Source organism: Lolium perenne, chromosome 3 (assembly GCF_019359855.2).
Source record: "Lolium perenne isolate Kyuss_39 chromosome 3, Kyuss_2.0, whole genome shotgun sequence".
Taxonomy (NCBI): Eukaryota; Viridiplantae; Streptophyta; class Magnoliopsida; order Poales; family Poaceae; genus Lolium; species Lolium perenne.
The window spans coordinates 296,611,755-296,633,291 of NC_067246.2; the positions used below are offsets into that span (position 1 = coordinate 296,611,755).

Here is a 21,537-nt window from a genome sequence, read left to right on the forward strand (position 1 = left end):
AACATAGGACCATCATCTAGAGATTTATCATAAACATTTGCCAAGCAAAACTCTTTAGTACCATGCATATCGACATCAGGCACAAACAAAGCATTATCATAAAATTTATCAAAATAGCATGGATTATCATAAATAACAGTAGCATAATTATTCTCATAAGTTTTACTCATAGGTACTATTTCAAGAGAATCCACAGGAACATAACATTCAACCTCTTTCGGTAAGCATGGAGGACAACCAAATAGTGTAAGAGATAAAGAGTTACTCTCATTAGAAGGTTGGCATGGGTAGCTAATCCATTCTTCCTCCTTTTGTTCATCACTCTCCTCTTCTTTTTCATCCAATGAGCTTTCAGGTTCATCAATTTCCTCCTCTTTTTCATCCAATGAGCTTTCAGGTTCATCAATTTCTTCTTCCACAGGTCTCTGCAAATTGTGAGTGCATTCTTGTGCATTAATGAGTCTCTCTTTATAATCAATGATATAAGGATTATCAGTGTAACTTTCATTGCAAAAATTAAGGATAGAAGAGACATAATCTTTAAGGTCCTTACAAACAACACAAGTTTCATAATTTTTAACCATGAAGGATTCTATCTCAGAGGCTCCCATAAATATGACAAATTGTTCTACCTCTTCAAACCCAAAATGAATATAGCTATTCCGATTATAGTTCTTAATTAAATTCCTCACTAAAGCCACATTGAAATTTAAGATGTTTAGTGTCCTGTTGAGAGCAACAGTTTATATCATGGCATTTAAGCAAGATTTTAGCAATTGTATTCAATTTTTCTATCACAACACTCATCACTTTTCCCGCTCTTGATTCTCTATAATTATTATAATATTCTATAAGCTCCAAGTAGGTTATGGGTTCTCCCATAACAGCAGTTTTTAATTTTTAGGTTTTTCAAATTTTTATGGATTTTTGGGTATATGAGAAAAGTAAAACAAGACAAAAAGAAACTAGACAAAAGTAAACTAAGAAAAATAATACTAGACAGAAATAAACTAATCACAAATAAACTAGGCAAAAGTAAACTAAGCAAAAAAAAATAGAGAGAGAGGTGGAGTGTACTCCCCAGGTGAACTTATGAGTAGAGCTATGCCTCCCTGGCAACGGCGCCAGAAAACAGTCTTGATAACCCACAAGTATAGGAGATCGCAGCAGTCTTCGAGGGAAGTAAAATCCAAATTTATTGATTCGACACAAGGGGAGGTAAAGAATACTTATAAGCCTTAACAACTGAGTTGTCAATTCAGCTGCACCTGGAAAAGCACTAGTAACAGGGGTGATGTGAAAGTAGCAGTGATATGAGAGCAGTAGTAATAGTAACACAGCAGCAGTAATAGTAATGTGAGAGCAATGGCACCAGAAAATAGTTGATACTACTTCTAATGACATGTAGAACGAGTATATGATGATGAAAGATGGACTGGGGTTCCCAGCTATCTACACTAGTGGCAACTCTCCAATAACAAGTGTTGGGTGAACAAATTATAGTCGGGCAATTGATAGGATTGAAATAGCATTAAGACAGAACATCAAGATCATTAATCATGTAAGCATGTTTTCCATATATAGTCATACGTGCTCGCAATGAGAAACTTGTACAACATCTTTTGTCCTACCAGCCGGTGGCAGCCGGGCCTCTAGGGAATCTACTGGAAATTAAGGTACTCCTTTTAATAGAGCACCGGAGCAAAGCATTAACACTCGGTGAAAACATGTGATCCTCATATCTAAGCCTTTCCCTCCAGTTGTCCCAATTTCTGTCACTTTGGGGCCTTTGGTTCCGGACATAGACATGTGCATACAACTTGTAGATACAATCTAAGCAATAAGTATAGAGCTCAAATCTAAGATCATGCCACTCGGGCCCTAGTGACAAGCATTAAACACAACAAGATTGTAGCAACAATAACTTCACAAACTTTATAGATAGACAATCATAACGTAACAATCCATCGGATCCCGACAAACACAACACCGATTACATCAGATGAATCTCAATCATGTAAGGCAGCTCATGAGATCATTGTATTGAAGTGCATGGGGGAGAGAATACCAACTAGCTACAGCTAGAACCCGTAGTCCATGGGGGAACTACTCACGGAGCATGATGGAGGCGATGGCGTTGATGGAGATGGCTTCCGGGGGCACTTCCCCGTCCCGGCAGGGTGCCGGAACAGAGACTTCTGTCCCCCGAATTGGAGTTTCGCGATGGTGGCGGCGCCCCTGGAGTCTTTCTGGAGTTTCGTCAATTGGTACTGCGTTTTTAGGTCGAAAGGGCTTAAATAGGCGAAGAGGCGGCGCAGGAGGGGCGACAGGGTGGCCCCACACCAGGCTGGCGCGGCCAGGGTGTAGGCCGCGCGGCCCACCTGTGTGGTGGCCCCCTGGCTCTCCTCCGACTCTCCTTTCGGTGTTCTAGATGCTTCTGGGAAAAATAGGATGTTTGGCGTTGATTTCGTCCAATTCCGAGAATATTGCCCGAACAGCCTTTCTGGAACCAAAAACAGCAGAATACAGGAACTGGCACCGTGGCATCTTGTTAATAGGTTAGTTCCGGAAAACGCATAAAATCATCATAAAGTGCAAGCAAAACATGTAAGTATTGTCATAAAACAAGCATGGAACATCAGAAATTATGGATACGTTGGAGACGTATCAGGCGGCTCACCTGAGCTCCGGCGAGGCTGGGCGTTGACGCTGCTGGACGTTGTCGACGACGGCGAGGCGAACGATGGTCGAGGGGAAGTGGTAGACGAAATCGTCGCCTCAATCTGGCCACGGGAGCGGCGGTCTCCAGCTAAATTCTGGCGGCTGAGTGGGCAATAGGAGAGGGGAAGTGGTCGAGGAGGGTCAGAGAAGAAAGGGAGCGAGCTGGTGTGAGGAATTGCAGTGGGGACGCCCTCCTTTTATAGCGGCGAGGGGTGCTGCGGGCGTACGGCCATGGCGTTGGCGTCGACGATGCTACAGAGGATCAGGGGTCAGCGGGGTGGTTGCGTACTGTTGGCGACGTCGAGGCGGTCCTAACGCACGTCACAGTGCAGCAGGGGGTGGTCAGGGTTGGTGGCATCGTGTGCGTATACCGTGGTACAGTGGCGGCGGTCGGAAACGAAGTCGTCGGCTACTGGGCTGGCGCGGGCCAGAGAGCTTGTCTATGAGGTAGCTGACGTCGAGGGGAGTGAGTGGGTGAGAGGAGAGGGCAGGGGGTCATCAGCAGCGAGGGGACGAGGCGGTGCTCTGGCGCGCTCTGGGACGTCATCGTGCGCGTCCTGGCACGTTCTGGGCGTCCTGGGCGCGTCACATTCTGGCCAATTCCAGCTTCTCCTGGGGTCAGAGCATGCACGATCATGATCAGCAAGGTCAGGGCAAGCTCAAGGACATGGGGTGGTCATCCAGAAGTGAGAGGAGAGGAGGTGAGCATGTGTGTGTCATGTGGCCGGCATGGTGTTGATTTCTGTCAACATTGCACTGGGTACAGTGGTGCAAAGTGCTAGGTTTTGTCCAGGGGACTAAGGAGAGTAGGAAAGATGACCTGAGCAAGATGGTTGAGGCTAAAACCCGGCAGTTTATAGCATGTCTCACATTTGGCAATTTCAGCTCACAAGGTGTTTGATGAAATGCCCGCAAGAAACTTGTTTTCGAATTTTGCCAAAACCTTGTATGGGAGTGGTTCAAATAATGTTTGGGATCTAATGGTGGTGTTGGTTTGCAAAGGAGAGTTGATTTGTGAAAAACCAAAAAGTGTATGATCTAGAATCTCATTCAACATTGCCACTTTGCATCCTTGTAATAAGCAATAAAAAAGGAACTAGTCAAAGGGGTCAACATCAAAAGTGTTTAGCTTCATGAGGTATTGGATGAGGTGCAAAGAGTTGGGAGAGTTTGGTTTAGAAAATTCTTAATACAGGGGCTCAAAATGGGTATCATGATATAAATGGCAGTTTTGACCATTATCATATGTGAGTAGGTTTTGCATTTTATTTTGATTTGATTTGAGTTTCCTTGATTCAAAAGTGTTTCTGAAGTGTTTAGTAACCTTTCCCAACCATTGGCACAAGTCAAATTGGCCTAGGTTAAGATTTGGCAAAAATGGCCATAAGTACATATGTGCATTTCATGTTTTTATTTTATTTTCTTTTTCTTTGACCAAAGGTCACCAATTTGGGTTCCTTGTGTGTTAGTTTAAGTTTATTAATGGTTTCAAACCATTTGGGCAAAGTAAATAGGGCATAGGCCATAATTTGTGAAATGGCCATAAGCCCACATATGCCTCACCCTTATTTTGTTTTCTTTTTATTTGTTCCTCTTTGGTTTTGAGAAGGGTAGGGTTTAGGGTTTAGAAACATTGTCAAGGATTGCAAGGACACATCATGGCAATAACACAAGGATCAAGCATGAGCACTATGCACACACATCAATTTTATAAAAGTTTTTGTTGGTTCCAAATTTTGGAAATATGGAAATTCATTTTCTCTTTGTTTTAAAATTTGGGATGTTACAACGAGTAAGTAATTGGACGAGATATAAGGGTAGTTAGAGACTAAACTTGTGAAATAACTAAAATATTGGAAATTCTGAAGAAGAAAAAGGAAAAAAGAGGGAGTCGAAAATAATTCGAAAAAATAATTACGGTAGTGTGGTTCTACTGCGGCAGCGCTCCTCTCGCTCGGGCGCCCGATAGTCGCCACGTGGTGCCCCCTTTAGCACCGGTTCACAACTAAACCGGTGCAAAAGGGGGAGGGGGCTTTTGCACCAGATGCGTTGCACCGGTTGGTGCTAGTGCGGGACGGAAAGGAACTTGGAAGTTAAGTGTGCTAGTGCTAGAGTAGTGGGAGGATGTGTGACCGAGCGTGAAGTTTGAGCACGAGTAAGTAATTGGACTATAGATAAGGGTAGTTAGAGACTAAACTTGTGAAATAACTAAAATATTGGAAATTCTGAAAAAAAGAAAAAAAGAGGGAGTGGAAAATAATTCGATTTTTTTACAGGGCTCTACCCCGGCAGCGTTTTGGGGCGTTTTACTAATGCGGCAGACCCTTTAGCACCGGTTCGTATTACGAACCGGTGCTAAAGATCCTCTCGCTCGGGCGTCCGACAGTCGCCATGTGGTGCCCCCTTTAGCCCCGGTTCGCAACTGAACCGGTGCGAAAGGAGGGGGGCCTTTTGCACCGGATGCGTTGCACCGGTTGGGCATTCGGTGCATATGGCCCTTACCAACCGGTGCAAAAGCCCCATTTTCTACTAGTGTGTGTTCAGTTTTGTATCGAGAGAGTTGGAGAAAAATAGAAAACAATAAAGAGAGGAAATATTTAGAGGGTGCGACACGCACCCTTGGCGATATATTTTATCTCCACGTGTGTTCGTCTAGTTTGATGTGATTGATCCGTGGGAGAATTCCAATAAGAGCTTCGTCCACTAGTGGAAAACAGGCCTAATGTCGCGGGTCGTATGACCCTTTTGTCGCGGGCGGCAAGCCGCGACAAGGGAGGCGCGACAAAAGGTCCCCCTTTTGTTGCGGGTCGCTTACGACCCGCGACATAAGGTCCACCACGTGGCAGCCGCGGGGCGCGCAGGGGACAGGCCCTACGTGGCGGGCGCACAACGCTGCTGCTTTAGGGTTTGAGAGGTGCAGCACCCCCCCCCCCCCCGCCACCGACCGCCTGTTATTTCATTTTTTTCATTCGAAAATAAAAGTTGGATATATTTGTACGCTACTAGAAGTGGTACACGTTCATTCATTATATATATAGATCGATCAAACAAATATTGGAAGCAAAAGTCGATTCCCCTTACATGTATATTCCCCTTACATATATATATACATTTAGCTCACGATCGACAAGCGGTACTAACGACCGTCTATTTGGAGGTAGAGCATCTATTTGGACTAAACAAGCCTTTGTTGTTTAGTACTTCTCTAACCAAAAGTCCCGCCAGTTCCTCCGCAATTCCTAGTAGGTGTTCCTTTGGTTGGAGTCTGTCCCGCATGTAGTCGACCTAGATACGAAAATGAGATGAGTATGACTATATCAATCTTGATAACGAAATATTGACGATAATAAATAAAGTTGTGAGTGTTATTGCTTACGTTGAATTTATTGTTGTTCTACCTCTCAGTGGTTAACATGCGAATGGACTCGCAAACGTAGTATCCACATAGATTCGTCCCTTGTGGCTGCTGAGGGCACGGTATGGGAGTAAATGTTAGCTTCTCTGCCCAGGTACTCTGCTTATGATGGTTCTTGAAAGCTGTCCAAGCCCTGCCAGGCAAAAGAATGATTGAATGAGTGGATAATTACTTGATATCTCACGAAAGATATAACGCGGCGATGAAGGAAATTACACTTGGAGCAACTTCTGCAAGTCGCTGAACCCGTCCACGCCTCTACTCAGTGGGTCTCTTACTTCAACTATTCCCTTATCAGGTTGAATGTCTAGTAGAATCCACTGGAAGCTGCACATGTTATATACGTTAGGAATTACACTTAACATCGAGTAAGAAAAATTGGATGTGCATAAAAGATCATTAAGACTCTCACTCGTAGTTGTAAGGAAACAATATTGAATCACAGAAATATTGCTCCCCCAAAAACCTTAGTAGGTTTCCCCCCGTATCTTCGCGGTTATGCTTTACCGTTTCAACATGTATTTTATCTGGGTCCATAAACCCAATATTGATAATATTATTACTTTTGCATTCACTGATCTTCAGTCTGCATAATAGAGAACACATAAGATATAATGAGTATATGCAATGAGAACGAACATGAACTGAATGAAAATGAACTTATATGTAGTTAAAAACTTACAAGCAATAGCAACTCATGAGAGATTTGTCGAGGGCTTCTAAATTGAATAACTGCCAGAGTTCATTCATCTCAATATGGATCTCCTCCTTTCGGTAGTAATATTCCCATGGTATAGTCGCCACGATGTACATTATGTTCTCCTTGCATGCATCAAGGTACCACTGATGCAAATTCCGCATATGTGTTGGCAGTTTATGCAGCTGCTCTGTGCTGACCAAGTCGGCCCCGTAGACAAATTTAGGAGCTATATCAGCAGTGGGTAGTGCAACATCTGCTGCATACATCAATTCCTCCACGGTAACGTCACAGGCAGCCGCTAGCTTTGCAGCTTCTTCCATATAAAAACCACCCTGTTCCTGGTACAGCTTGGGAGCATTAAACACTTTGAGTGCTGGGATCGATTGTTTGGGCTGATCTCCGAGGAGGGGACTTCCTTTCTCTTTTTTCCTTTTGTCGTTTGCTTGGCCTTGAGGGGTGCAGTTGTTGAACTTGACTTCTTCTCGGCTGCACTTCTAGCTGATGATTTGCTCGTGGTAGCAATATCCTTCTTCTTACCCTTGTCATCCTTGTTCTTCTTAGCCTTTTCATTCTCGCTCTTGTCATCAATTACCCTCGCAAGGTGGCTTGTATAGTCATCCTTCTTCTCGTGTAAGTCATATTGCGATGGTGTGTTCAGAAAAGAAGTAGCATATGCTATTTGCTTCTCGGTGTATGGCTCTGGCGCTGGAGGTTTTGGCTTATGGAAATGATCATAGTTGTGTTTCGCAACAGCGGCCGCATTTTCCTCGACAGTAAGATCCCAAGGACGGGGGGGAGGAACCTTTGGTACTTTTGGGAGGGGCGACATCTTGCGGATAGGACTCTTGAAACGCTTTCGGGGTGCATTTCGAGTCTTAGTGGGCGGAGGCGGCGGCGCTGGAGATGGAGATGGACTACAGATGTCGTGGTCGACGTCGTACCCATGGGGTGATGGTGGCGACATGTGATCAGTAGGAGGAGGTGATGGTGGCCTGCGATCATCTGGAGGAGGTGATGGTGACCTGCTCGGACGACTGGTACTAGGGGCTACCCAGCCTGGCAGCCTGATGTTCTTCTTTTCCCAGAGAATGATTTCTCCCAGCACCTCTCTGAGTGTAAGCCCCCCATCACCTCCAGGGATTTCGAGCTCCAATGTCTCCCACGACGGTACAACTGAATCCACCCCGACACGAGCATAGCCAGCTGGAATCTCATTGCCATGCCATGTTGCCGGCTCACCTTCAGGTCCAAATGCAGGTAAGACATAGCCAACCGCCACCTTAACAGACATGTTCCTGAACACCACATGGAGATCACAAGGTGTTTGCTCCTTGATTCCATCCACGGGGTCGCCAGGACCACCATCTATCATCCGTGTAGTAGGGGCCTCCGAGTCGGCCACGCTGCTGTCTCATTGCTGAGATATGCCAGCGGTATTATCTGGCTGGCGCTGTCCTTTTAGTTCATTTATCTCCCGCTGCTGCTGGTCAAGTTGGCGTTGGAACTCGGCCATCCGGTCATTCTGCACCTCCAGCTCGCGTTTTTTAGCTCTCGCTCGGCTTCTATAAGTCTCCGCGTCGGCCGGAAACCCAAGCGACCACGGAACACTAGGGCCGAAGCCTCTTGTTCGTCCTCCCTTCTCAGGATTACCGAGGACAAGCGTCAGTAAGTCTTTCTCTCTATCGGGAGCAAACTTTAGTTTTCCCGCCTTTATTTCTGTCGTCACTTTAATCCATTCTTCCCTGGGTACCCTAACCCTGCTGTCACTTTCAACAATGTTCCCTGTCTTCATATCATACTCACAGCCATGCGCGAGGAACCAATTTCGAGCCCTAATGTCCCATCCTTCTCGCGTGGGTTCTGGAGTGATCCCCTTCCGCTCCATCTCAGCCTCTTGTGCATCCCACTTAGGCATGGCTACTTCGTAGCCCCCTCGCCCCGTATGATGGTGATATTTCTTCTCGCTTGCATTCTTCTTGTTTTTCTTGGACAGGTTCACAGCCTCCTCTGATTCTTTGTACTTCACAAAATCTTCCCAATTATGCTCCTGCTTCGCTAGGTAGTTTTCGAATACTGGAGGCTTCTTCTCGGCCTTATAAGCTTTCCATAACCGGTTCTTATACGCTCGGAAAAGTTCCCCCATCTTCTTAAGAGCCCATTTCTTCACTAGTGCCCTCTGCTTGGCATTCTCAGAGTCCGATCCCAAATTTGGCAAAGTGAAATGTGACATGAGGTCGTCAAAAAGTGTGTTCTTGTACCTATCGGCAACCTGATCTTCGGACACATTCTTGGTCTTGTTCCATTCTCTAACAGTGATCGGGATATGATCTCTAACCACAACTCCGCACTGATTCTTAAATGTCACTCTGACACTCGCGGGTGCCACAGGTTGGCCTTCCGGTGATATAGCTTCAATGTTGAAGTGGTCTTTTTTGCCCAGTCTCTTTGCCGGGCCTCGTTTGTCCAACTTATCTTCGGAGGCCTAAGAGAATAAAAATCAGTTAATTTATATACATATGTACATATAGAATTCCATTAATGCCTCAACTGATCGTATACCTCGTCATTACCGGAGCCGTCGGCTTCTCCATCACCGGAGCCGTCGGCTTCTCCATCACCGGAGCCGCCGACTTCTCCATGATCACCGGAGCCGTCGGCTTCTCCATCACCGGAGCCGCCGGCTTCTCCATCACCATCGCGGATTATGTTCTCGAAAATGTCTTCCTGTTCCAAGTCCCGTTCGAATCGATCCATTGTTTCTGCAAAAAATTAAATCGATTAGTACATGTTCTAACCCTAACCCTAATCAAACACTAAGCAAACCCTAACCCTAACCAGAGATGGGGTAGGCTCAAGGAGGGGAAGTCTCAGCGTGGAGCAGGGAGAAGAGGGCGCGTCAGGTAGAGGATCTCGACAATGCTCACGTGTTTGCGAGAGGGAGAGGGTGTCGGCGACGCGTGTTTGCGAGAGGGAGAGGGTCTCGGCGGTGCGTGTTTGCGAGAGGGAGAGGGGTGTCGGCGCGTGTTTGCGAGAGGGAGAGTGCGCGTGTTTGCGAGAGGGAGAGGGGTGTCGGCGCGTGTTTGCGAGAGGGAGAGTGTGCGTGTTTGCGAGAGGGAGAGGGGTGTCGGCGCGTGTTTGCGAGAGGGAAAGGGCGCGTGTTTGCGAGAGGGGGAGGGTGTCGGCGACGGGTTTTTTCCAGGGGGGAGGGAGTTGACGTCGGTTGTTTGCGAGAGGGGTCTCGCGGGTGTTTGCGAGAGGGATGTCGGCGGTTACAACAAAATTTAAACTACAAATTTTTTACAAAAAAATTAAACTAACTAATTACAACAAAATTTGAACTAACTAATTATCTAACTACAAAATTTGTACAACAAAATTTAAACTAACATACTAAAATGTCTATATACTAAAATACTTACAAAAAAATTAAACTACTAATTATCTAACTACAAAATTTATACAACAAAATTTATACAACAAAATTTATACTAACTAACTAACACTAAATTTAAACTAGCAATTTACTAATACAAATTTTGACTAATACATAGAAAACTTACAAAAAACTAATACAAAATTTAAAATAACTAACTATACATATACTAAATTTAAACTAGCTAACTTAATTAACTAATTAACTAACAATATTACAAAAAAGTAAAAAAAAAAATGGCAAGGGGAGCCCGACGGCGGCTACCTCGCAGATGGCCGGGCAGCGGCGCGGCCGAGGGCGGCACGCGCGGCAGAGGGAGGTGGCGCGGCCGAGGGAGGCGGCGCGGCGGCGCGGCGGATCGAGGACGGCGCGGCCGAGGAGGCGGCGCGCGCGGCAGAGGGAGGTGGCGCGGCCGAGGGCTACCGCGAAGGCGCGCGGCAGAGGGAGGCGCGCGCGACGGCGGCGCGCGCAGAGGACTACCGCGGAGGCGCGCGGCGCAGAGGGAGGCGAAGAGGCGGCGGCCGGAGGCGAGGAAGATGGCCGGCGGCGGCGGTGAAATTGGGCAGCCTGGCGGCGCAATTTCGCTAAGGGAAATGGCCTCCGGGTGTCGCGGGTGGGGGCTCCGCCCGCGGGGTTAGGTATTTATACCTAACCCCTTTTGTCGCGGGTGGTGGCACGACCCGTGATAAAAGGCCCCCCTTTTATCGCGGGTCGTGCCACCACCCGCGATAAAAGGGGGGGCCTTTTATCGCGGGCCGTGGCTCGACCCGCGACAAAAGGGGGTAGGAGCTGATCCGTGGCACAGCCCATCCAACGGCTCTGGCCGTTTGAATCCAACGGCCTAGAGCCGTTGGATGGTCTGTGCCACGGATCAGCTCATCTCACCCTCTTCACCCCTTTTCTTTTTTCTATTTTAAATTAATAAAACTATTATTTCAATAACTTTTGAATGGTAACTCAAATACAAATGTTTTATATATGAATATTGATCAGAAAAAGCTAATGAACATGAATATGACATCCATATACCTATTCCACGTGCCGCCGTGCCACACATGTCGCGTCCCCGTGCCACGTGTCGCGTCCCGTCGACGCCGTCGTGCGACGTGTCGCCACCGCTTCCACGTGCCTCGCCCCGCCGATGCCGGCGTGCGACGTGTAGCCACCGCTAACACGTGCCATGCCACGCATGCGCTATATAGAGCGACGAGTGCGGGCGCAACCACACGTCGCCATCGCCTCCGCTCATTCATCTCCGGGATGCCTCCACGTCGTCGAGGGGCGTCCGGTTTCCGTGGCGTTCGAGTGCGTCCGAGCGGTAGGTTCACCACCGAGATACGCGCCGGTGGCTTCCGCCTCACCCTCGGCACGTACAACACGCCGGAGCTGGCGGCGCGCGCTTACGACGCGGCGGCGTGGCGCTTTCGGCGGCCAGGGCACGACATGAACTTCCCGGATGTTGAATCGCTAGAGGAGGCGGAGTTCCTCGCGCCACCGCCAGCCGGTCGGGACGCGGTAGCCGGGCGGGCAGGGGTAGTTCGAGGCGCAAAGCGCCTCCGCCTCCCGGGGTGTTAGACATACGATGGAAGCCATGGGAGAGAGTGCTGAGGTTTGCAGATATGAGTCCAAGCCTACATATATATATAGTGGAAAAATGGCGGGAATGCGGGAAGAAAATAGGCGGGAACGAAGTGGCGCGCGAAACTTTCATCCCGGGTGGAGGCTCAAACCGGGACAAAAGACTGGGGGAGGCTTATCTAGGATGGCCTTATCCGGGGGGATGATGTGCGGGTAACCTTTTGTCACGGTTGGTGGCTGCAACCGGGACTAAAGCTGTCGGTAGGATAAGGACGCGTGGGTGGACGCACTGCTCGATGAGATAAAGCATGTAGCGCACAACGTCCTGTCGAAGGAACAAGACAAAGTAGAAGCGGTGCCGTGCCTATAAAAGGAGCATCGATACGCCTTGCCAAGCAGATCAACAAGCCAAGCACAGTTTCATTCCCATGGATGAAGGAAAGGGTTGGGAAATCTCCCGTGGCGCAGCTTCTCGAAGATGTCGTTGGTGCACACGCCCTACGGCATCTTCGGAAGCTGCTCCTCGGAAAAATTTCCCTGCAAGCCCGTGAAAGACTCCCATGAACCTCTCGAAGGGGAAAGGGTTCTCATTATTACATAAATGTAGAGATTGTGTCTTGCGAACTATATATGAAGAATACATTATTACATCGCCATCTAGTGTTGTGATCTTCTATGCCGTAGCCATGGAGAATCTTCATCATTTAGTAAGATGCTTGGGTCAATTTTCACCGTGAAGGGCGGAATTTCTTTAAACTTATTATAATCTTCTGACATGTCTGTCTTGTCATCCACTCCCACGATGTTTCTTTTCCCCGAAAGAACTATGTGGCGCTTTGGCTCCTCGGTTGATGTATTCTTTTGTTGATTTCTTTTTCTTGATTTGCTAGACATGTCCTTCACGTAGAAAACTTGAGCCACCTCGCTGGCTAGGACAAATGGCTCGTCCAGGTAAGCAAGATTGTTGGGATCCACTGTTATCATACCGTACTTATCGTCAATATGTATACCGCTGAGCTTCACCCATTTGCACCGAAACAAAGGGACCTTAAAAGTGGGACCATAGTCAAGTTCCCATATCTCCTCTATGTATCCATAATATGTGGTGGTCTGCCCATTCTCGTCTTTTGCATCGAAGCAGACACCGCTGTTTCGGTTGGTGCTCTTTTTATCTTGGTCGATCGTGTAAAATGTATTCCCATTTATCTCGTACCCTTGGAATGTACATATGTTTGAAGATGGTAACCTGGCCAACAAGAACAGCTGCTCCACAACAGATGGGTCATTAATGAGATGTCTTTGCAACCAACTGCCGAAGGTATTCATGTGTTGACGTGTAATCAAGGACTCGGGCTGGCCCGGGTTTATTTCTCGTAAAGCATTCTTATGTTTCTCGATGTACGGAGCCACCAAGATGGAATTGTATAGAGCTGTGTAGTGTGCTTGATTGAAAGAAATCTTGTCCCTGCACACCGTTGCTTTCCTTCCTAGTGTGCCTTTTCCAGTCAGCCTCCCCTCATACCGAGATTCAGGAACACCAATCGGCTTAAGGTCAGGAAGAAAGTCAACACAAAACTCAATGACCTCCTCAGTTCCGTAGCCCTTTGAGATACTTCCTTCCGGCCTAGCTCGGTTATGAACATATTTCTTTAAGACTCCCATGAACCTCTCGAAGGGGAACATATTGTGTAGAAATACAGGACCGAGAATTCTAATCTGTTCAACTAGGTGAACGAGGAGGTGCGTCATAATATTGAAGAATGATGGTGGGAACAACAACTCGAAGCTGACAAGACATTTGACCACATCTTCCTGTAATCCTGACAAAGTTTCTGGATCCATTACCTTCTGAGAAATTGCGTTGAGGAATGCACATATCTTCACAATGGCTAGTCGAACATTTTCTGGTAGAAGTCCCCTCAATGCAACCGGAAGCAATTGTGTCATAAGCACGTGACAGTCATGGGACTTCAGGTTCTGGAATTTTTTCTCCTTCATATTTACTATCCCCTTTATATTCGACGAGAAACCAGACGGAACCTTGATACTAAATAGGGCTTCAAAAAAGATCTCCTTCTCTTGTTTGGTAAGAGCGTAGCTGGCAGGCCCTATAAACTGCCCTGGATGATTGCCGTTTCGTCCTTTATGACGTTCCTGGTCCTCCTGTGCTTCTGGTGTATCTTTTGTCTTTCCATACACGCCCAGAAAACCTAGAATATTCACACAAAGATTCTTGGTCAGGTGCATCACGTCAATTGCAGAGCGGACTTCCAGGACTTTCCAATATTCTAGCTCCCAAAAAATTGATTTTTTCTTCCACATGGGCGCGTGTCCGTCAGCGTCTTTCGGAACAGGTCGACTGCCTGGACCCTTTCCAAAGATAACATTTAAATCCTTGACCATGTCAAATATATCAGCACTACTACGGGGGATAGGCTTCGGACGGCGGTCTGCCTCGCCATCGAAATGCTTGCCTTTTTTCCTTAAGGGATGCTTGCGCGGAAGGAAACGACGATTGAACGGGTACACAACTTTTCTGCTTTTTTCCAAATATTTACTTTCAGTCTCATCTAAACAGTGTGTGCATGCATTGTATCCTTTGTTCGTCTGTCCTGAAATGTTACTAAGAGCGGGCCAATCATTGATGGTTACGAATAGCAATGCTCGTAGGTCAAATTCTTGCTCGGTGTGCTCATCCCACACACGTACACCTGGTTTGGCCCACAACTCCAAAAGTTAATCGACTAATGGCCTTAGGTACACATCAATGTCGTTGCCCGGTTGCTTTGGACCTTGGATAAGCACTGGCATCATAATGAACTTCCGCTTCATGCACAACCAAGGAGGAAGGTTGTAGATACATAGAGTCACGGGCCAGGTGCTGTGACTGCAGCTCTGCTCCCCAAAGGGATTCATGCCATCTGTACTTAGACCAAAGTATAAGTTCCTTGCCTCACCTACAAAATCCGGGAACTCTCTCCCGATGTTTCTCCACTTCCGACCATCAGCGGGGTGCCTCAACATCGCGTCTTTCTTACGTTCTTCCATGTGCCATCGCAACAACTTGGCATGCTCTTTGTTTCTGAACAAACATTTTAACAGTGGTATTATGGGAGCATACCACATCACCTTCGCAGGAACCCTCTTCCTGGGTGGCTCGCCCTCAACATCACCAGGGTCATCTTTTCTGATCTTATACCGCAATGCACCGCATATCGGACATTTATTCAAATTCTCGTACTTCTCACCGCGGTAGAGGATACAGTCATTAATGCATGCATGTATCTTCTGCACATCTAATCCTAGAGGGCAGACAAGCTTCTTTGCTTCATATGTACTGACGGGCAATTCGTTATTTCTTGGAAACAGCTTCTTTAATATTATCATCAATTTCTCAAATCCCGAGTCAGTCACACCGACCTCTGCCTTCCATTTCAGCAATTCCAATATGCTACCCAGCTTTCTATGTCCATCTTCACAACCTGGGTACAACAATTTGTGGTGGTCCTCTAACATCTTGTCGAACTGCAACCTCTCCTTATCCGTGGCACAGTCTCTTCTTGCATCAGAAATGGCCCAACGAAGATCATCATCAACAGGATCATCTGATGCCTGTTCTTCACCTCCTTCTTCTTCATTGTCGTCCATTGCGGTATCATCGCATTCAGAGAACATAGATCGGTACTGGTCATCGTTATCTTCTTCTTCATCGCCGTCTTCCATCATAACCCCTTCTTCTTCGTGCTTGGTCCAAACATTATAGCTGGACATGAATCCAAACCGAAGCAGGTGGCTCTTAATGTCTCTTGAGCAAGAGTAATCCTTCTCATTCTTACATTTCAGACATGGACAACACATAAAACCTTGCTTCGACTTGTTGGCCTCGGCCACAAGCAGGAAAGAATTCACGCCCTCTCTGAAAGCGGGAGCACATCGGTTACCGTACATCCATGGATGACTCATCTGCATCATAAGTGTATCAGATGCAATCACCTTGCTAAAATTAGTATTGTACGGACTATGTATATACGAGAAAATAGTTGCTAACCTTTTAGGATCAAAAAGAGGAGAAATATTATCAAATAAAATCAAGTGGCATCCCTCACAAGCATTCCATCAAACACCTCTTGTGCACATCAAGAAAAAATGAGCTAGCGTACACCTCCACCTTTCACCACCAAGGAAAAAAATGTAGGGGGAGGTGGGGGGGGCTGGCTGCGTGTATATATAGAAATGGACCTTTTGTCGCGGGCCGTATTACGACCCGCGACAAAAGGGGTGCTGGCGGGAGGCGCCAGAGCACAGACCCCTTTTGTCGCGGGTTGTGATACGGCCCACGACAAAAGGGCACGATAAAAGGCCCGGCTCGCTCCAAATGGTTTCGGGGCGACGTGGCCAGGCCATTTGTCGCGGGTGCAGGCACGCCCGCGACAAAAGGCTCCCACGAAAGCCCTGTTTTCCACTAGTGGTCGCTCGACTACATCAAGGCTCGATCCCTCAAGAAGAAGAGCACTGCTTTGATCTGGGTCTAGCTAAGTGGGCCGAGAATCCCAGCGCCACCTCCAAGATTAAGAGGGTCACCCTGCCTGCCCACAATGTCATGGTCGAAGGTGGTCGCGGGCAGGTTCCGTGGACTGCGCTACCACATCATCATCCATCTCTCTCAGGCTAAGGACTTCTTCTCCGTCGACATCAATGACAATCCTCCGCTCTGTACACGCTCCCCTACGAGCGTGGCGTAGTAGATGGCTCGGAGCAGCAAGCTAGGAGGCGTGAGTGCGTGACTCGCTGCGGCGCAAGCGCAAAGACGACGATTGTGCGATGACAATGACCGTGACGAGCGCGGAGGTAGAGACATGTCCCTGGGTTGACGCGAGACGTTGCGCCATAGCATCTCACGGAACTCGCGGCGTGCGCCGCACGATGACAATTGTGGTGGGCGCGGCGATCGCGAGCGCTACAACAGCTGTGATGGTGGTCGGCACCGTGATGGAATCACCGAGGCGCCGCAGGAAGATGCATAATATGGTGTGATGGCTCCCACACAAAACATGGAAGTCGCTTCCGGGGCGAGCTCGTATGTTGCCGCCTCCAAAGCTGCACTGGAGGCCGTCGCCTTCAAAATTCATAGTGATTGCGTCCAAGTGTCAATTCAAAAGAGAAGAGGATTCATCCAACTTTAAAGCATCTCTAGCAGATCCCCTATCCGACCCCCATCCGCATAATAACCGCCGATTTTCGGTTCGGAGGGCAAAAAAGGTACCATTATCGGACCCCATTTCCACAAAAAAAAAAACCCGAGCCGCCCCGATTCGCGCCACGCGACACCCAAGTTCCCGGATCGAAGGGGATGTGTGAGGTCGGCCTCCATCCGTCTCCCCCTTGGCGCGAAGGAAGTTTCAGCTCCTCCCTTTCCCGCTTCCGCTCCACCCGCCGCTCCCGATTCCGCCGCCCCACCCATCTCGGGCCACCGGAGCCCTCGCGTCCGCCCCGACAAGGACGCAGTCGTCCCTCCCCCGCTCCGGGCCAGCTGCAGCGACCGTATCTGGATCCAGCGCCGCCGCGGAAGCCACCACCGAAGGCGCCTTGGTCGCCGCACCTCTTGCTGCTGCAGCTGCCGAAAAGCGGAAGCGAATGGGGTAGCACGTCGTCCCCGCGCCTCCCGCTGGCCCGGCGCTCCCCGCTGCAGTTGCCTCTGCCGTCCCGGCCAAGCGGGTGAAGCGGCCGAGCAGCAAGGTGGCGGTCGCGGCGCCGGCACCGAAGAAGGCGGCTCCAAAGAAGGCTACGAAAAGCCTCTGTCGGCAAAGATGGCGTCGCTGACTGCCTTGACAGCGGCGTTGGTGCCTACACCGACGGAGCCGACCGATGTGCGCAAGGTGGTCGATGAAAGTCCCGCGGTTGATGACGCGCCGGAGTCGTTTGTTGACATGCTCAACGATGCTGCCGTGGACATCGACATGCCACCGCTTGCGGACTACGGTGACTACAACGACGGATTGTAGGAGGGGCTCGACGGGGAGGAGTTTGAGGAAGAAGACGCCGGCGGCGAGGAAGAAGATGACTTGGAAGAGATCGAGGAGGGGGCGTTCGATGGGGCGGTGGCCAAGGCTAAGGGGAGAGCGATCTGAACCGGCAACTACTCCGAATTCGAAGACCTAACCTTGATGTGATGTTCGATCTTCTTCTGGTGTCGTGTTTCATGTACGATTCAGTACTTTGAACAATCTATTTTGCATTATTATGTTGCTGCATTTGAGAATTATCGAATAATTTGGATAAATCCCACGTTTGCGGTTTTGGTTGTGGGCCGAAAAAAGGGATGCGCAGTCCAGATGCCGCAAACGCGGCTCGCATAATAGCAACTGCGCGGCCGTTTTTCACCTCCAAAACGTGTTTGGGGTGATCTAGATAAGCGGATTTAAGGTTTACGGTTTGAAGAATCTGTTAGAGATGCTCTTGGACCAACAAATTTTGCGGTGCGATTGAACATGTCCTTCAACGCGAGCATTTCTCCTATAAATGTTCAAAGACCACTCGGTCAACCAGGCCATCTGAGAGGGGCACATTGATCCTGGTCGCACGTTTGTGAAGCCCACCTCCCACTTTCTTCCTCAGCCGTCCGATGTGGTGAATTTTTTCTCACCAGTTGCTTCTTTGGATGAGTCTATGACGGTTGGGCCCTCTTGTGAATGGGGTCCCGTGGCTAAGAGAAGAGGGCAAATGATTCGCGTTGCTCGTTTTTTCCGATACAGTGAAAACCTAGACTACCACGATTGGTTCCAGACCACCTCTCGTCCCCCAATCCGCCTACTCCCCCAATCAGCCGCCGCCTCCTCTCCTCCTCCCCCCGCCGCCTCCTCTCGTTTCTCTCCCACTTTGCTGGTCGCGGAGGGTGAGCGGCGGGCGCGGGCGGCTTCCCGGAGGAGGCTAGCGGCGCGGGCGGCGAGGAGACCGGCTCAGAGGTCGAGCTCGCGCCGTCTCACTCTCCCGGCCGCGTATGCGGGCACAACGGCAGCGGCTGCCTCAGGAGAGGAGGATGCGTCGGCGGTCCTTGGTGCGGGACATCCGCTCGAACTGGCGCGGGGGAGACCGGATGAAGCAACGGCGGCGAGGCTCGCGATCTCCGGTCGCCACCACCTCCACGCCTGGCGGGGATCGAGATCCCCACCTCATCCTTCCATGCCTCTGCACCCGACGATGACGGCCCAGCCATGTTGTTTGGGCGAGGAGGCAACAGATCGGGAGGCAGCGAGATGAAGCCTTCAATCCTTCTTCCATGGCGCCACCTCGACCTCACGGATCTTGCTCGTCGTCAGTCAGGATCCGGTCGGCCGAAGCAGTCGAAGAGGAGCGGAAGCTGCGGGTCGTCGGCCAGGGCGAGTATTCTGGCACCTCCTCAGCGTGGTACGATTTGTTGACATGTGCCTTCCTATACTGCTATACTGCGAAGTTTCTTATGTTTCTTGCTTGGAGGTTCAGCAGCACAGAGGTCATGGCGAGCAGCACCACGAGGGAGAAGAGAGTGGAAAAGTGCAAACGCCTGGGGGAGGAAGAGCAGTGCGGCCGGCCGGAAACGATTCAATTGATTGCAATTCTGGTGCTCCACATCGCCTAGGTATATAGTCTGTCAAAAACTGCCCCTTCTTTCTCTTCTGATCTCGTGTTTACACTCGTCTTGCTTGGTATTCTTTTCCTTTATCCTCATCTATATTTCTGATTTCATAATAAATCATGCAGATGGATGCTACTAATCAGGGAGTAGGTTTATATACGTTTGAAGGTGGTAACCTTCTGTAATTTTATTCAGAGAAGAACAATAATAGTTATACCATCATATTGGCTTATCAACTTGGAGACAACTTTGTTGGCTGAAATTCTGCAAATGTACCAATTTTCTTGGTCGTGCAAACTTTATTCTTGATTCTTGTGTACTGATGTTTCAAGTTCATTTATACAATTATAGGAAAAAGGAATACAATATTGCATTTCTAAAGAAATGATAATGTAAATATCAATAGCGGTGAATTAAGGGTAATCTATAATTACCTTGATAATGTATCTCAACTCCTATGTTCCTAACAATTCATTTTATAGGAATCTGAGAAGATTTGCGCAGAGGGCCTCTTCATGGTTTCATGGTCGAGCTCTCAACAGCTGCTGCTCCTAATCCTTAATGACCACATTGCCACCCCGTGTCGTCGTTGTCGCTGCGTTATGCAGCACTGCCATCACCTCTCTACTCCGCCATGCCCTGTACGGAGTCGTCGGCTGCCTCTCATTCCCTCCAGTTTACCCGCTTCCACATTGCCTTCAATCTCAGGGAACTTCAAGAACAATATGTGTTTGGTTTCTTTGTAATCTCTGCAGGTAATTAAAGACTTTGACTTTAGCTAATAGTTTTGGCAATCATCTGGAACCAATTTTTATGTGGTGGCTTGTTGGTGCTAATTAATTCATTTGATCTTACCAGTAGGAACCATGTTTTGCTACATCATATCTTGCTTGATGGGACTCTGCATGCACACTGACCATGGAACTCACTCATGGTAAGTGGGAACTGGATACCTAGCATTCAAAAGGTTATTGTGTGGTTATATATATATATATATATATATATATATATATAGTTTATAAATTTCATGTTGGCTTGTGCTAATATGTATTATATTGTGTTATTGCCATATATATATATATATATATATATATATATATAGTTTATAAATTTCCTGTTGGCTTGTGCTAATATGTATTATATTGTGTTATTGCCATTCTAATACGATTTTCAGATATTTTGAGTCATGCTAATATGCTAATTGGATCTTTGGTTGTATTCAGTATGGTCGTTGACTTGTTACAATATTTCAGAGATCTAGCAGTGTAAAATAAAGTATATGGAAATCTGAACTCGCAGATTTTTGGTAGTTGCACTGCGGATATTTGGAGACCTCCTGATTTGTGTTGTGAACCCACAATTATGTGGTGTACAATATCTCGAAAAAAATTATGAAATATGGTGCTTAAAATTAAATAGTTTTCAGTTATCTATTTTTATGTTCTATGATAAAAAAAAATCTGTGGTTCTGCTGCTGCAGGACGATGATGGCCTCCTTCACCGTCTCAGGTCCTTGCATTCCCGTCTTCTTCCTGTCCCCTGGTGAGCTTTTGCTTGCTCTTGGCAAACATGATAATTTAGTCTGGTTATTGCTTATTCAGCTATTGTTAGGTTGTTGAATGCCTCATCGTACAATCAAAAGTGCAATTAGTTCCAGAGGTTACTTTGTTTTTTAATATACTCCAATAATCAAGGTGATGCCTGATTGTGTATAGACCAGATATTGGAGAACGTATGGGCAAGCCCATAATCCAGCAGCTGGAAGCAGAGACGAGTCAATTGCGCCGCGAGCAGACGCCAATGCAGTCATTACAAGAAATAGGAGATCCTAAACAAGGTGTTGATTCCAACTCTGTATTTGCATCATTTGTTATATAAATTTTTGGCATAGACAGAAGATGTCAATTTTTCCATTCTCCTTTTATGTTATGCAGCTGAAGAAGGTGACTGCAGACCAGAGACCACGAGCTTGTACGGATAATTGGTTAGAAATTCTTCATCTTTGAGGTCCTACTGGTTGTTGCCAAGACCACATCGCGAAATCATCGCCTCGTGTCAAGGTCCATTTTGTTGGTGAG

The 21,537-nt window shown here is 47.8% G+C and overlaps 1 long non-coding RNA gene across 1 annotated transcript; it reads left to right on the plus strand.

Annotated features, from left to right (window-relative positions):
• Nucleotides 1-18,658: 18,658 nt before the first annotated feature.
• On the plus strand, nucleotides 18,659-20,195 carry LOC127338788 (uncharacterized). The gene is made up of 3 exons (XR_007874501.2): nucleotides 18,659-19,251; nucleotides 19,327-19,462; nucleotides 19,942-20,195. It is a non-coding gene; the product is annotated as an uncharacterized lncRNA (long non-coding RNA).
• Nucleotides 20,196-21,537: the final 1,342 nt, after the last annotated feature.